Raw genomic sequence first — 14,007 nt, 5'->3', positions numbered from 1 at the left:
CTGCAGATATTTAAGTATATCTTTTCATGGGACAACACTGACAAAATGACACTTTGACACAATGAAAAGTAGTCTGTGTGCAGCTTATATGTGTAAATTTATTCTTCCCTCAAAATAACTCAATATACAGCCATTAATGTCTAAACCACCGGCAACAAAAGTGAGTACACCCCTTAGTGAAAGTTCCTGAAGTGTCAATATTTTGTGTGGCCACCATTATTTCCCAGAACTGCCTTCACTCTCCTGGGCATGAAGTTTACCAGAGCTTCACAGGTTGCCACTGGAATGCTTTTCCACTCCTCCATGACGACATCACGGAGCTGGCGGATATTCGAGACTTTGCGCTCCTCCACCTTCCGCTTGAGGATGCCCCAAAGATGTTCTATTGGGTTTAGGTCTGGAGACATGCTTGGCCAGTCCATCACCTTTACCCTCAGCCTCTTCAATAAAGCAGTGGTCGTCTTAGAGGTGTGTTTGGGGTCATTATCATGCTGGAACACTGCCCTGCGACCCAGTTTCCGGAGGGAGGGGATCATGCTCTGCTTCAGTATTTCACAGTACATATTGGAGTTCATGTGTCCCTCAATGAAATGTAACTCCCCAACACCTGCTGCACTCATGCAGCCCCAGACCATGGCATTCCCACCACCATGCTTGACTGTAGGCATGACACACTTATCTTTGTACTCCTCACCTGATTGCCACCACACATGCTTGAGACCATCTGAACCAAACAAATTAATCTTGGTCTCATCAGACCATAGGACATGGTTCCAGTAATCCATGTCCTTTGTTGACATGTCTTCAGCAAACTGTTTGCGGGCTTTCTTGTGTAGAGACTTCAGAAGAGTCTTCCTACTGGGGTGACAGCCATGCAGACCAATTTGATGTAGTGTGCGGCGTATGGTCTGAGCACTGACGGGCTGACCCCCCACCTTTTCAATCTCTGCAGCAATGCTGACAGCACTCCTGCGCCTATCTTTCAAAGACAGCAGTTGGATGTGACGCTGAGCACGTGCACTCAGCTTCTTTGGACGACCAACGCAAGGTCTGTTCTGAGTGGACCCTGCTCTTTTAAAACGCTGGATGATCTTGGCAACTGTGCTGCAGCTCAGTTTCAGGGTGTTGGCAATCTTCTTGTAGCCTTGGCCATCTTCATGTAGCGCAACAATTCGTCTTTTAAGATCCTCAGAGAGTTCTTTGCCATGAGGTGCCATGTTGTAACTTTCAGTGACCAGTATGAGAGAGTGTGAGAGCTGTACTACTAAATTGAACACACCTGCTCCCTATGCACACCTGAGACCTAGTAACACTAACAAATCACATGACATTTTGGAGGGAAAATGACAAGCAGTGCTCAATTTGGACATTTAGGGGTGTAGTCTCTTAGGGGTGTACTCACTTTTGTTGCCGGTGGTTTAGACATTAATGGCTGTATATTGAGTTATTTTGAGGGAAGAATAAATTTACACTGTTATATAAGCTGCACACAGACTACTTTTCATTGTGTCAAAGTGTCATTTTGTCAGTGTTGTCCCATGAAAAGATATACTTAAATATCTGCAGAAATGTGAGGGGTGTACTCACTTTTGTGATACACTGTATATACTGTATATAAACAATATAAAGAAGCAATGTTTGTTTGTTTATTAGGATTTTAACATCATGTTTTACACTTTGGTTACATTCATGACAGGAACGGTAGTTACTCATTACACAACATTCATCAGGTCACAAGGTTATATCAAACACAGTCATGAACAATTTAGTGTCTCCAATTCACCTCACTTGCATATCTTTGGACTGTGGGAGGAAACCGGAGCACCTGGATGAAACCTGCACGGACATGGGGAGAACATGCAAACAACACAGAAAGGACCCAGACCGCCCCACCTGGGGATCGAACCCAGAACCTTCTTGCTGAACCTTGGCTGATGATCTACACCGGCTGTTTGATGCTGCAGAGTAGTGTTCATAGTTTTTACTCATGTATGAGAGGTGAATAAGCAAATGTGGCTCAGTGATGGTAGTGGACACTTGAATATCTACAAAAAATACAAGGGACAACCTTTGGGTTATAAAACTATATATGATCAGCCATAACATTAAACCTCCTTGTATGTATACTCTTTTTCTATCAGCTCCACTAACCATATAGTTTACTAACCATTTACTGACTTTCCCTATGGGATTAATAAAGTTATCTATCTATAGAAGCACTTTGTAGCTCTACAGTTCCACTGTCGTCCATCAGTTACTCTGCATACTTTGTTACCCCCTTTTACCCTGTTCTTCAATAGTCAGGACCTCCACATGACCACCTCAGAGCAGGTATTATTTAGGTGGTGGATCATTCTCAGCACTGCAGTGACACTGACATGGTGGTGGTGTGTTAGTGTGTGTTGTGCTGGTATGAGTGGATCAGACACAGCATCGCTGCTGGAGTTTTCAAATACCGTGTCCACTCACTGTCCACTCTTATATTATACACACCTGCTTTGTTGGTCCACCTTGTGGATGTAGTCAGAGATGGTAGGTCGTCTGTTGCTTATTATTGTATTACTATTATTGTTGTTGTTCTTGTTGCTTATTGTAGCTTTTAAGTTAACGTTATCTACAGTATTCAATGAGCTTCAATTATTTAGCAGCTGTTGTCTAATGCTAGAAACTGTTAGCCTTTTAGCTAACGTTACCTGAAGTGTTTCAGTTCAGACTACCAGTTAACCTGAAACTCACTAGATAACATTACCTAACAGTTTCCATTTCCAAATTGCTCTCTATCTTAATTCAAAACTCATTAATAGACTTTCTCCTTACATTTTACTAAGTAAAAAGTTGTTAAGATTAAATGTTTATTTACCTCACACGAACGAACGAGTCCTCATTTTCAACGGCTCGCATCACACTGTTGCTATGGTGACGCTGTTCAACATGGGTCAGATGATTGTGCTAGCTGGGTTAACTTAGAAACCTTCTGGGAACATTACTGGAACGTTACTTTATACACATAAGAAAGAAAACCTTAAGGGAACTTTTAGATAACGTTCTCTGTTAGTTTTCATAAAACCATGAGAGAACGTTAGGTTTCATAGTTCCCGGAACGTTTCGTTTTTAACGAAAATAGAACGTTATCATAACGTTATGGGATGGTTCCCTAAAAATAACCATAGGGGAACCAAAATCTAACGTTACGGGAACGTTCTGTGTTAGCTGGGTCGTCTCGAACCACCAACCTTCCGGTTAACAGCCGAACGCGCTAACCGATTGCGCCACAGAGACGCAGGCCCAGCTGTTTCATTGGACGGTACACACGGGTCACATGACTTGCTAACTTTTACAGCAGGGCAATTAAGTTTGGCAAATAAAAATAATCACATGTTTCTGACCTGAATGAGAGGGGCATTAAAACGACCTCACACTTGTCAGAGACAACGTTTGAAGCACAGGTCAATGGGACCTGCTAGTTAGAGAAGGATCACTTGTTTGTTAGTTTAAGTCCTAAAGTGGGTTTACAGCGCCATCTACCGGCCAACTGAGTCCTGAACTTGGTGCAATTTTCCAACAGTGGAACGTTTTGTTGTGATTTTGATACCTGGGTGGCAATGTTTAACTAAAATTACTTTTATTTTGTGTTTAAAACTTCTAAATTACCTCAGTTTGTTTAATTGATTTCAATCAATTATATCAATCACGTAAGTTTAAATCACTTGAGATGTAAAAGTAAAGTCTGAAGTTGTGTAGCTTTTCTTTATTTACTTAGCAAATGGCTAATCATTACGTTTAGTTTTCTTGGTGTCAGGGTTCCATGGTGTAATGGTTAGCACTCTGGACTCTGAATCCAGCGATCCGAGTTCAAATCTCGGTGGGACCTTACTGCTTTTATTTGGGGCCCGGTGTGAGGTCCAAGATTGAGAAACATTACATTTTACATTTTACATTTTCAGCATTTAGCAGACGCTTTTATCCAAAGCGACTTACACAATGAGCAATTGAGGGTTAAGGGCCTTGCTCAGGGACCCAACAGTGGCAACTTGGTGGTGGCGGGGCTTGAACCGGCAACCTTCTGCTTACTAGTCCAGTACTTTAACCACTGAGCTATCACTGGCCATACTGAAACATTAGCAGTTTCAGGATGGTAGCATTCAGCGCATGTGCAGTAGAACAGAGCATCACAATTGCTTGTGCTAGTTTAGAGTCACCTTAAATGACATGTTAATTTCCATCCATTCATCCAGCTTGAATATCATAATAGCACTAGTAGTGTTATAGTGTTCCACATGTGACTGCTCCATCCCAAAATATAATCGCTAATCATTGTTTACAGCGCCATCTAACAGCCAACTTGTTCTTAAATGACTAGTTATTAACTTTTGGGCTTAAGTAAGATCTCACTGTGTGGTTCCATGGTGTAATGGTTAGCACTCTGGACTTTGAATCCAGTGATCTGAGTTCAAATCTCGGTGGAACCTGGCTTTATTTAGGTAAAAACACTGTTATCAATGCTGAGTAGAGAATAGTGTTCCACATATGACTGCTCTATGCCGAATTGTAACACCAAAAGCAGTGGCGGCTGGTGCTAAAAAATTTGAGGGGGTGCAAACAAAACAACAAATTAAAAACAAAACAATAAAAAAACTAGCCTTTAAAAATAGCACTATTTGAACACCTTTCCTTCTGTCTTGCAAATTTCTCAATGACATTATGGTTAAAGTCAGTAATCTCAGTCACTAGTCTCTTCTCTATTGACAGCATGGCCAATGCATTCAGCCTGTCCTGGGTCATAGAGTTTCTCAGAATAGTTTTAATTCTTTTCAAGGTTGACAAGCACCTTTCAGCTTCTGCTGTGGTCATGGGTGTGGTGATGAGGATCTTCAGGAGAGTGACAGTCTCTGAAAATACTTGTTGTCCCAGTATGATATTACAGACCTAGAGAAGGATAAACATGAAAATTATGGTGATCATAATTTATTTATTTCACATCTAAATAGTTATTTTTCTATCACTGTTCAAATTTAGTCATAGATCAAGTCATAGAAATGAGTTTGCTGCCATTTTCAAGCATTTTTGGAACAGAATTTTTGTGGAACAGGTTTATAGAAAATTCAGGAACCAAATGTTATGAGAATTTGTTTTATTCCATATTACCCATATATTGCAGTACAGCAAGAATAATAACATATATTGCTGACAAGCATTACACCAACATACACTGATCATTCATGCATAGCATAGAAACAGCTCTAAACAAATCTAATTGGACTGTGACTTCCACAACTCACCTCTGCAGCAATCCTTTCATGGTCTTCTACACTCAGTGTCCGACGCTTCTTTACTGGCTGACCGCTACCTTCACTGCTTTGTTTAACCATGGAATGGAGAGAATTTCTGCAAAGGAAAAAAATTACAATAAAAATAATAATAACAATAATACTAATAAACAAAAGAGGAAAATGTACAACTATTACCTGATCTTTTGAATGTCCTGCAGGAACTGCTGAATGCTCTCCTTGATACAAACTGAATCTATGACCTTCTTCTGGAGTTTGGAATAGAGGAGGTCCACATGAGGCATGATATGGTGGAAAAGCTGCAGAAAGAACTTAAAATCCTGATCCTCCAGTAGCATGGCAAACGCACCTGCCTCTCTGACAGTAATGGGGTCAAAGTCACCAGAGTCTCGTATGCTTTCAAAACAGCGAATGAGGTCCTCTCTGTGTTCAAACACAGTATTGATGGTACGGCTGTGAAAGTTCCATCTGATATTGCTGGATGCTGGTAGTCTGTGCGCCACAACTTTATCAAGAATACTTGTGCGCTTGGGTGATCTGGAAAAAAAGCTGGCAAATCCACCAAGGTTAGAAAAAAAAATTCTCACTTTGGTTATGTGAGAAGTAGCCTGCTGCATTATCAGATTGAGCTGATGTGCGTAGCAGTGGATGTAGTGTGCATTTGGGTACATGTCTTGTATCTTCTTCTGAACACCTGCAGTGGCACCCCTCATCACGCTGGCTCCATCATATGCCTGGCAGATGAGCTTACCCTTTTGATCCTCAGGCAGGATAGCTGCAAGACGTTCTTTTAGGGCTGTAGCAATGGAATCAGCAGTGGCCGACTGCAAAGGGATGAACTCAAAAAATCTTTCCTGCACATTGTTTTTAGCATCAATATAGCGTAGTACAAGAACAAGCTGGCACTGCGTGGCAATATCCATTGTCTCATCTGCCTGGATTGAAAGAAAATCGCTGCCCTGGGCTTCTTTGATTATATGTTCCTTCAGAACAGACAACATACAGTCCAGTAGCTCATTCTGCACAGTTTTTGAAGTTCCCTTAAACACAGTGGCATTCTCAGTGTGCTCTTTCAGCACTCCATCAAGAGAAGAAACAAAATCCACCAACCCTCGCATTTAGGGATGTGTTATGTGTCATTTTAGGACAGCCCATCTTATAAAACTTTTTTAAACTGTATAACCACTGAAGTTGGCATTAATTGTAAATTCTATAGACCAGCCTTCTATTCATCACTAACAAACACCAAACAACATCATACTGCAAATCTCATAACTCAACACAAGTCAAGGTAGTAGTTTAAAAGTGACAGTAAGTCTGTGTCTGTTTCTGTTACTTATTCTGAATTGTGTTTGTTTGTAAACCGTGAATTAGTTCTTAATCTGGTCGTGATGTTAGTGAATTAAACCTACATCTCTCTGATGGTCTGACCGATGAGCTGTCTGTTCTAACATGCTGCTTAAGCCCGGCTAGCTCAGTTGGTAGAGCATGAGACTCTTAATCTCAGGGTCGTGGGTTCGAGTCCCACGTTGAGCGAGTATCTTCATTTAACATCTACGGAAACCAAAAGAACGTTCTTCCACTTTGGACAGCCGGTCTCCAGTGACTTATCAGGTGGATATTTGTGCTTGTAGGACTGTTGTTTACTGGATGTTTTCAGTTACTTATTTTCACTATTCTGTGTGATTACACATTGTTGTTGTGTCTCACATCCGTTTCATCAACAGGCAGGTTGTGCAATAAAAGACACTCGTCCCTGGGTGGGCTCGAACCACCAACCTTTCGGTTAACAGCCGAACGCGCTAACCGATTGCGCCACAGAGACACATGCAGAGATGTTTCATTGGACAGTACACATGAGTCACATGACTTGCTAACTTTTACAGAAGGGCAATTAAGTTTGGTAAATTGAAATAATGGCATGTTTCTGACCTGAATGAGAGGGGCAGTAAAAAGATCTCACACTTGTCAGAGACAACGTCTGAAGCCCAGGTTAATAGGATCTGGTAGTTAGAGAAGGATCACTTGTTTGTTAGTTTAAGTCCAAAAGTGGGTGTGACCCATATGGGGATCGAACCCACGACCTTGGCATTATTAGCACCATGCTCTAACCAACTGAGCTAACCAGCCGGTTCATCTACACTCTTTATCTACACTCTTTAGATCTTTGTACATAATTCTACACTAACTCCATTCAAGCAGCTGCATGGCAGCACAAAAACCATTAGAGAGTCTGCACACTTTCAGTGAAGATCTGCAGAAATGAGCGGCTCCTAAACTGAATTTGGTTGTTATTGCACCAGAAATGCAGCAGTTTCGTGTTATTTTAATGATCCGAGATCTCCGTCCTATTTGAGACCATGCATTAATGCAGTAGGTCAGTATGCTCTCCACAGAGCAGTGGTAGAATGCCACCAAAAGCTCCATGTTCAGGTTGGTTTTCCTGAGTGTTTTCAGGTGGTGTTTGTGGTCCAGGTGAGGTCCTCTATGATGTGGCTTCCCAGAAACTTGAAGCTGGAGACTCTTTCCACTTCTTCTCCTTTGATGTTTAAGGGAGTGAGGTTCTCATGGACATGCTGAAGATTTTACTGGTGGGCACAGTCTCTGAGTTCTCTTCCTGGGATCCCATCAGGCCCTGCAGCCTTTCTGACATTCACAGATCTAAAGGTTCGTCTGTACAGTAAGAGAGTGCTCACTGGTAGCTGGTGTGGTTACAGCAGCTGGATCCATCCCTTGTGCCTCAAAGCGGGCAAAGAAATTATTTAGATCCTCTGCCAGCGAGACGCTGTTAGCTGTTTGAAGATCTTTGCTCTGCTCTGTATCCTCTAGTGATGTTGGAATAGACACAGCACCAGGTATTATATAGAAGCACACGCCCTCTCTGTGACTCTTACCGGAGTCTTTGTTTCTGTCTCTCTGGTGGATTAAGCAGCCTACTAATTCAATAGCTGCATCTGGCACATCTGGATTAAGCCAAGATTCTGTGATTATCATCATACACGTTTTCTGTATAGATGTTGGCGATGGTAAACTTAGTCTCAGTTCATCCATCGTTTGAAAGCGACCTGAGGTTCGTGACAAACAGACTTGTTAGCGGTGGTTTGTAAGGGGCTCTTTAGCCTTGCTAAGATACCGGACCGGCATCTTCGTTTTTGTCGTCTCTTCCTCCGCCGTCTTCGTCACCTTCCGTTGGGTGTGGTCTCAAGTTCGTCTCGGCTGTAGGAGAGGAGACTTAATGAGTGAGATCAGTTTTAATATTAATTTAAAAAAACTTACCCATGATGATTTACCAGGTCGTTTGTTACAGTTTCCTTTCCAGTCGTACCTCCACAAAAACCAAAACACTTAATCTGTAAAAGAAAGACACGTGCATGAATGTGATGAGGTTCTAAGATCTCTGAATATAATCCTGATCATCCCTAATGAACCCAAATGTAATTCATACTGCACATTCACTGCACTATACTGCACACAGAACATACTGACACTCACTGTTACCCTTATACTGCACCTCTATCTGTTACTGCACTACAGTCAGTATACATACTGTAACCAAATTTATTCAGGTACTGTACACCACACACACACACTCACACATTTTCTAATGTTGTGCTCACGAATAAAAGTCAAAAAGTTTTAAGGGTTTAAGGGCAACTAACGCTCTGAAGCTAACCTGCTCGCTGGCAGGTTAACTTAAACCTAACCCGGAGTTACACATACTTTCCTCATGTAAACCCGGCATGTCCTTTACTCCAGGATCCAGTGGATACAAACGCGCTAAGTATTCGAAGAGATCTTAATCGGAAACGAGTCATTAAACTCAGATTAGTCATTTCCCGATTAATTTCTCTGCAAACCTTTCCGTTTTTATCAGTCAGTCAATTCGGGAGAGAGGGGACGGTTGCAACAAGGGGCAGTTGCAACATTATTAATCACAATATTAATAAAAAGGCTTGTTATAGCATTAATTATAACATTATGAATGGAATGTTATGGATTAATATAGAATACCTTAAACACACACACAGTTTAGTAAGCTAAAATCATTTGTGGTTTAAATTAATTGTAGTAATTAACCCCAAACATGATTGTTACTTAAAACAGGGCCTATATATGTGTATATATACAGTCACATTAATGAATGAAAACCCTATCTGTACACAAGAAAGTCTTTGCAAAATTATGTCAAAGAATGATTTTACTACATATCGATGAATGTTGCAACTGCCCTGTTATGGGTCTATTCAAGTATTATTTTTTACACATTTGCAATATTACACTTTGTGGATCAGCCCTCACTTCTTTGCAGACTTTATGCATTTTTGTATGTTGGTCCATCCAAAAGTATGCCTAGCATTGAAACTCTTGTTTGTCTGTAATAAACATCAAAGATGAATGCCACAGAATAGCAGGTTTGTCTTTAATAATAAAGATAAAAACTGAAAAGTAATAAAAAAATTGCTCTGCACCATCTTAAGGATTCCCAAGGGTTAGTGGCTGCATGGATGGAGCCCACATTCCCATTAAAGCACCAGCAGAAAATGAAAAGGATTAGGTGAACAGCAGACAGAATATCCCTCCACGTACAGGTAGTGACCCTTATCTTAAAAAATAAACAAATGTTTTAAATAAAACAGTGTAACATTTAATACACATTCTGCAACTTATTGTTCTCCATCAAGATCTTATGTGATGCTACCCACATTACAAATATTGAAGCCAAATGGTCAGGCTCTGTGCATGATCACTGAAAATAAAACAGTGCAACAAATTCATTTCCTTGTCCTTATTCTTTAGTAAGAACACCGACACCCATCTTAAATTCAAGCAACTGAATTTCTAGCCTTGTCTGTTTTATATGCTCCACCTGAGGATCACACTTTGCAATTTGTTTCTCCAGATGGACCTTGTATAGATCATTTACACCCAACTTGAAAGAAAGAGACAAAAATAGCATGTTATGATCAAACATAGCATGTTATGATCAAACATAGCTTAATGTGTTCTAAATATTTCAGATATTTGGTAAGACATTTTTACTGTTCTAAGCTGAGTTTTGGAGGTGGATGGTCCCTCATTTGATTCGGAACTGCCCATCACATTCTTTTAGAGGACAGTCACACACACATTATAATGGTAGATCAAATGAAATGCCATGCTCTATGTTCAACATATACTGTACCTCTGTAGGCCTCCCAGTATCATCCCACTCTGAGGCAGAGGAGATGGTTTCTTTATCATCCTACAACAGTGGGTTTTTTTTTTTTTTGTATTAAAGAACATTATTTATATTTATTAGGATCTATAGGAACATTTAGATCACTAACAATTGCAGGAGGCTCAAAACCACTCCACCAATCACTGGAGAGATGGCAATATAAAGTGTTCAGACTGCACCAATGCAGTTCTTAATATTCCACAGTTTATGCACTACAGACTAATGATTTACATGTAATGAACATGCCTTGAACATAGACAGTTTTTGTGTTTCATTTTTATCTGCTGCCATGTGCATCTGATTCCACTTGGATTACACCTAGATTGAGTAAATGAACGAAACAATTTTTTTTTTAATCGAGGCAAATATTACAACTGACATATTAAACAATTTTACCCTATCCTTCTGCTAAATGTTTAATTATGGTTACGTTTTTTTTATTAATTTAAACTCTAACTTTTTTTTGCCATTTGCGACGTCCTTTTTTTACGGACGCTGCTGTATTACTTTTACATTTAAAACATTTTCATGATCTGCACATGCAAACATTAAAAATAACAGTTCTATTGGTGTAAAATACGACGGACTACTTTTTCTTTCATTCACATCCATGATGAATCTATTTATCGCCACACCATTTAGAATGCTTGTTTATAGGTAACCGTGAACGCGCTTCTGCTGGGTTCAATCTACTCAGACTTGAGTAATCTAACCCTGAACCGCTTTTCTGGAACCGAAAACTCCGGCTATGACACGATGAGATAAGTCAACTCAGAGTTCATGTTTAAGTTTGAAGTTTGTTAAACCTGCTTTCTGGAATACCCCCCAGGTGAACTTTGTTTATAGTTGAACTTTGTTTATAGTTGAACTGTGTTTATAGTTGAACTTTGTTTATAGTTGAACTTTGTTTACAGTTGAACTTTGTTTACAGTTGTACGTTGTTTACAGTTGAACTTTGTTTACAGTTGAACTTTGTTTACAGTTGAACTTTGTTTACAGTTGAATTTTGTTTACAGTTGAACTTTGTTTATAGTTGTACATTGTTTACAGTTGAACTTTGTTTACAGTTGAACTGTAGAGTTTTATAGTCACAGTCAGGTGAAAAGTGTAAGCGAGTGTCCTTAATTGTGTACTTAATTATCACTGCACCATCTACACTAAACATGTTACTGTACCTCTAAACCATGTATTACGGTACCCAAAGCGTTAAAGAGGGTAAAACTGCTGTTTACAGTTTAATAAACATTATTTACCGCGTTCTGATGCACAAAATCCACTCAGTTCAAGAAGAGCATCGACTCTGTTATTAATGAAATACATTTCAGACATTTTTACTGGAGGAATTTGATGTGGTCGGATCTCGAACTCATGTGAAGTGTCTGTTCGGTTGTTAATACCACTTTTTGAAAAGCAATAAAATAAACAAAACAAATTGTTATCAGGTGCCACCCCGACATCCATGAAAAACACTTACTCTGGTACTAATCTTGTGGTTTTGAGATAATTTTACTGTAGGAATTCAAAATAACTTTTTGCTGCCTGGTGCCACAGTAGCTTCAGTTTATAACAATAACAACAGCCCATTACAACAGTCTAAAGCAGGGGTGCACAACATACGGCCCGTGGGCCAGATCCGGCCCGGCAAAACTCTCGATCCGGCCCGCCAAATAAAGTGCTGATGCATTTTTAAATAAATGATGCTGTCACTTTAAATTCACCGGGTAATTCCATGAAATTGCGACCGAAAAGTAAATGATGTAAATACAAGTTACCTCAGCGGTACCATGTGTTTGTCCAAACCAAGTACGAGTAAAAAAAGTAAAGTGGATCTCGAGCAGAGGAAATTTAACCCTGAATGGACATACAGGTATTTTCTCATGTCTGCTGTGCTTGCGACCACATTAATCAGCTGGTGTCAGAAAGATGCTGCAGTATCTCCCACTGACCAACACATTTCTTCTAACTACCTGATTTGATATAACTGTATTTACTGCTGGGCGATTTTCATGATTAATTCGAATGAACGTTTTCACATGATGTTAGAAATGTGACAATCGCGATTGTTTACATACTTTATATTTTAATTAAAATACCAACATGTCATGAAGCAGAAACTGACCAGACGCTCGCGGAATATACATCAGGGAAAGTTTAATATCAAAAGGGCAAAAACAGTGTACAAAATCCAAAACCAGAGGATAAACAGACAGGCAGGAAACGGAAGACAGCAAGGATTATACACGGTAACGGTTAGATTTAGAAATAAGGACACAAACACGATCGGCAAAACTTCACAACGAGACTCAAACAGAAGAGTTTAAATAAGATTCATGGAACCGAACACAGCTGAACTGAATCAAAACTCCGGAGACGGTGAGCGCGATCAGGATTGGCTGACCGGGGACATGTTATAGTCACGTGACAGTCCAGGGGCTCATGGAAATTGTAGTCCATATGGTTAGACGTGGAACGTGCCCCCTCCATCCACTCCCCAATCACAAGAGGACAAAATCAAAGCTGAGCTGAGTGTTTACTTGATGTCCCCCAGTGTAGATACTGATACAGACTCACTTATATGGTGGAAACAGTAAACAAGCTCGAGTTCCTTTTAAAAAACCTGTAAAGAACTGTTTGTGGTTTTGCACTTTTCTTATGCTGCACATTATTTAAAGTGAGTTGTTTGTGAGTTTTTTATATAAAGGATATAGCTAATTAAGATGTCTATTTTGTTCAAATTATTGTTAATTATTGTTATATTGTTATAAAGTTTGATTTCCTTGAAAGGATAATTATAGGTGGTGCTGTTACTATTTTTGCATTTCTGCCGTCTTTTAAATAAAAAATTTTCAATTGCATTATACAAAAACAAAAAAGAAATTGCAATCGAGACTCGATAATACACTTGAAAATACTCGATTTTTTTTTTTCAATATCACCCAGCCCTAACTGTATTACAAATTCATGTGGACAGATCTGTAAAAATGAAATGTGTGGCCCTCTGGTTTAGGTGTTTATGTGAAATCGGCCCTTGGTATAAAGAAGTTGTGCACCCCTGCTCTAACCAATTGAGCTAATCCATTAAGTTTTTGTTTTTAAAATCTTTGTACATAATTCTACACTAACTACATTCAACCAGCTGCATGGCAGCATAAAAAACATTTGAGAGTCTGCACACTTTCAGTGAAGTAGTGATGGGAATTTCGGCTCCTTTTAGAGAGCCGGCTCTTTCGGCTCCCAAGTGGCTCCTTAGATTTTTTTGTTGCTTAAATTAATTTATTACCAAATTACATGTAAAATGAATTACTAATGTAAAAAAAAAAAACATTGTATTAAATGTTTATTATTTAAATTGCTTTATTTATATACTCAACATGGAACAGAGTGCTCCAACAATAAATTATAAAATACAAAAACAAAGACCCATCTCAATTAGACAAAAAGATCTGATTGTGTATATTAATTGTACATTTGCATCTAGAGCGGGACGGCACGGTGGCTAAG

The 14,007-nt window shown here is 39.6% G+C and overlaps 4 non-coding genes across 4 annotated transcripts; 3 read left to right on the top strand and 1 right to left on the bottom strand.

The window, feature by feature from the left end:
* Nucleotides 1-3,799: 3,799 nt before the first annotated feature.
* On the top strand, nt 3,800-3,871 carry trnaq-cug (transfer RNA glutamine (anticodon CUG)). Its single transcript has one exon. It is a non-coding gene; the product is annotated as a tRNA-Gln (tRNA).
* A 526-nt stretch (nt 3,872-4,397) lies between these two features.
* trnaq-uug (transfer RNA glutamine (anticodon UUG)) lies at nt 4,398-4,469 on the top strand. Its single transcript has one exon. It is a non-coding gene; the product is annotated as a tRNA-Gln (tRNA).
* A 2,282-nt stretch (nt 4,470-6,751) lies between these two features.
* On the top strand, nt 6,752-6,824 carry trnak-cuu (transfer RNA lysine (anticodon CUU)). The gene has a single exon. It is a non-coding gene; the product is annotated as a tRNA-Lys (tRNA).
* Nucleotides 6,825-7,039: 215 nt separating this feature from the next.
* On the bottom strand, nt 7,040-7,113 carry trnan-guu (transfer RNA asparagine (anticodon GUU)). The gene has a single exon. It is a non-coding gene; the product is annotated as a tRNA-Asn (tRNA).
* Between the last annotated feature and the right edge of the window lie 6,894 nt (nt 7,114-14,007).

This window comes from Trichomycterus rosablanca, unplaced genomic scaffold (genome assembly GCF_030014385.1).
Source record: "Trichomycterus rosablanca isolate fTriRos1 unplaced genomic scaffold, fTriRos1.hap1 scaffold_291, whole genome shotgun sequence".
NCBI classification, from domain to species: Eukaryota; Metazoa; Chordata; class Actinopteri; order Siluriformes; family Trichomycteridae; genus Trichomycterus; species Trichomycterus rosablanca.
This window is presented reverse-complemented; position numbering and strand designations above follow the sequence as displayed.